This window comes from Macrobrachium rosenbergii, chromosome 26 (genome assembly GCF_040412425.1).
Source record: "Macrobrachium rosenbergii isolate ZJJX-2024 chromosome 26, ASM4041242v1, whole genome shotgun sequence".
NCBI lineage: Eukaryota > Metazoa > Arthropoda > Malacostraca > Decapoda > Palaemonidae > Macrobrachium > Macrobrachium rosenbergii.
This window is the reverse complement of record NC_089766.1, coordinates 19,178,348-19,181,566: the sequence shown is the minus strand read 5'-3', so window position 1 is coordinate 19,181,566 and position 3,219 is coordinate 19,178,348. Positions and strand designations below refer to the sequence as shown.

Here is a 3,219-nt window from a genome sequence, read left to right as displayed (position 1 = left end):
AGAGAGAGAGAGAGAGAGCAACATTTAAAGCCTCTTCAATTTAATATGGTGTGTAAAAGATCCTTCAATTCCTTGTATGAAATGGCAGGTGTCGTGGAACAATGATTCTGACGATGACAAATTAAAGCAGATTAAAACTACTGGATTGTGGTGGTGTTCAGAGTATCATTATGTAGCACAACTGATCACACCCATTCATGACCGTTGGACAGACACCTCTGTCCAAAACCAGCAGTAACTGCTGCTGCCACTTCGTCTATGACTCCCTCGTGTAGACTACTCATGCTGTGCAAGGGGATTTAGGTCCTGGCACTTTTCAAAACCACTGACTTTGAATTAGTATGGATCCACTTCATAGAGGCTAAGGAGCAGCGCAAAAGAGTCTCCGGTTTTCTCTTCCCCACACAGTGCTTTCTTCAAATTTCGATTATTAACTGATGTTTACGTACTGCTTGAAGAATTAAAACCAGTGTTGGTATAAGAACAACAATAAAAACATCAACTGATATCTCGGACAAATCTCTCCTACTGACCATTTTGTCGTCTTTGTTCATTAACAGCAATAATGAAAAGGTCATATAAAATCGTATGCTACGGAATTACTCAAAACAATTAACAGCGAAGCCATCAGTCCTTTTCCATACCGAATAATAACGGTTAACATAGCCTAAAATCACTTATTATTTTCATTAATGATTAGAATTTTCGCCTTCTGAAAGCAATTAGAAGTGTCTCGACAAACCAAACTCCTGAGCAGTGGTTAATAGTCGAAGTGTCAATTCTACTTGGAAAACGACGGAGCTCTCGTCTGCCGGCTGGGCTGTGCCTTTAGGGTCCTTGGCATCGGAGCTTCGGGTTTTCGTCCGACCAAAAGCGAGGAGTCTCCTCAGAACAGTATTGGAACTCGATGGGGATAGTTCCTTTGCACCAGCTCTTCGTGTCGTTGTGCGTGCGCCCGTGTTCACGCTGTTTTTGTCTGCGAGGAGAGGTGAATCTTCGTGGAACTTCCGTGGCTCTTTAATATTGGTTTCCTGAAATACTATGTATTTATTGTTAAGTCTCTGAAGTTTTTCCTATAGTACATTGTAAAATTTTTTACTGTTTTGACATTTGTAATTATTACTTTATTCCCATAGTCCCTGTTATTGAAGTTTTCCTATTTTGTCTTAGTATTTTAATGGATAGTTTTTCCATATAGTACTTTGTGTCTTACAGCTTTTACTTTATTTTGATAGTTTTTCAAAGTTTATAGCTTTTATTACGACGGAATCATTCCTTTTCAGGATTGGCTGAATTTCTATATTGCTCAGGAGTCCCTGACGGTCAGACTTTATCTACACGGACATTGGTAACGTATATTTCATCGCACCAAAAGGTGAGTTAACGTTCCTAATTTATTTTTGCAAATTTTAACTTGGCAAGCTATTCCTCCCCCCTCAGGGGCGGAGCCCCTGTGGGGGAGGAGGCCCTTCTGACGTACGGCAGACTTCGGTCTGCCGTACGCCAGGAGGGGGCTTGCCTTTTTTTTTTTTTTTTTTTTTTTTTAACAGGGTTTAAATATTAATCGGCATTACGGTGTTCAATACAGGTATTATAGGTGTGTGTAAATAACAGTTCCTTGTATTAGTAAAGAAATTTAAGTTTTAATTTTTAACGTTCGTTTACTTGGTGAAATATCGCAATGTTTTTATAAAACTGCAATGTTAAATCTCAACTGATACTATGAAAATAACTTGGAGCATACATGTTGATTTTAGTCTTGTTTATTGATAGTTACGAGATTTTCAAATAGGTTCAAGCTTAGTGTAATGTAGGAATATTAAACATTGTATTTGTATGAGATTTTCAAATAGAGGTTCAAGCACTTAGTGTGATGGAGGAATATTAAACACTATATTTATAGAGTAAAATTTTGGGTTTTAAGGTCATCAAAACTGTCTTTATAGTAACAGGATATCTCTGTTGTCTGATTGTTTAATGTAAGTAATCCTTAAAATAAGAGACGGCTGCAAGAACTGCAAATAATTTACCCCCCTTAATAATTAAACTTGTGTATATGGCTTCTGTCTTACAGCAGATGCAATGTGATTGGGAATGGGCATATTCAGTTTTGCACATTTACTTTGATTGGTAGTGGTTGGGGTTATGTTCATATTAAACGGAATATACTGAAAGCTTTCGTTACTTAGGGTTCTATACGTGAGACTGAGGTGGCTGTTGTGTGCAAATTGCAAGATAAATCTTCTGTGGCAGTTTAACTTTCGATAGTGACATAAACAGGTCGAAAGTTTAGCTTTGATGGTGGCTACTACAGCTTATCATAGTTTTTCAGCTTTCAGTTATGGCGTAAGAGTTTTATATAACTTTTCTCCTGTAATAATCTTTTATTCGTAAGTTGTATTTAAAGTCTTAACCTTTGATTTTGGTCTGATTGACAGGTGTTTTCAACGTGTACAGAGCTCTCAGCAGTGTGGTACAGGGAGGCAAATTGAGCAACTTGAGAACTTGGCTGTGTTGAGAAAATAATGTTGAAGCCTACTTAGTGTTGTCAAGCCTTGATATGAAGACTGTCATTTGGGGAGGGATGTTTTCTTCAGCGTTCGATTTTTGATGTAACATAACTCTTTAATAGAAAACTTAAAGCTGCAGAACTAGCAACGTATTCTTAATCACTACCTGATCCTAATGTAGTTATGAATAAAATTAAATTTAATGAAGTTTTCATATTGAACGTTTTGACTAGGGATGATGTAATGCTTTGGTTGAACACTTCAGGTTTTCTTGGAAATTTCAGATAATTCATGTAATTGTGTAATTTGGCTCTTAAATGTATGTACCTTTAACATTTTAGTCTATTAAAACACAATCCCTAGCTGACAGAATTTTCTTGTGTAAGCCTAATAAATTAGATTGGGTTGGTAAAGGGACGGTAACTACTGGGAACTTTTAATTAAAAGGAAGCAGAAGTCTTGAAGTATAAATGTTCCAATTTAGAATTTTGAAAATTAAGTTTAATAAGCTGGCAACACAGTCTGTGATGTAATTTAGCAAATGTGGGGGTAAATATTCTTATGGCCATAATCTTTGCTTACTGAGACTGGAAAGTTTCAATGACCTAAATTCTTTATTCCAATTCAATGTACAGTACTGTACCATTGAAATTAAACTAGAATAGGTTGTCATGTCCAGACAAGTATGCAGGTTTTTGAAATTACGCTG

The 3,219-nt window shown here is 36.5% G+C and overlaps 1 long non-coding RNA gene across 1 annotated transcript; it reads left to right on the top strand.

The window, feature by feature from the left end:
• The first annotated feature begins 287 nt into the window (after positions 1 to 287).
• Positions 288 to 2,872, top strand: LOC136853103 (uncharacterized). Its single transcript, XR_010857345.1, has 3 exons — positions 288 to 988; positions 1,284 to 1,375; positions 2,439 to 2,872. It is a non-coding gene; the product is annotated as an uncharacterized lncRNA (long non-coding RNA).
• Positions 2,873 to 3,219: the final 347 nt, after the last annotated feature.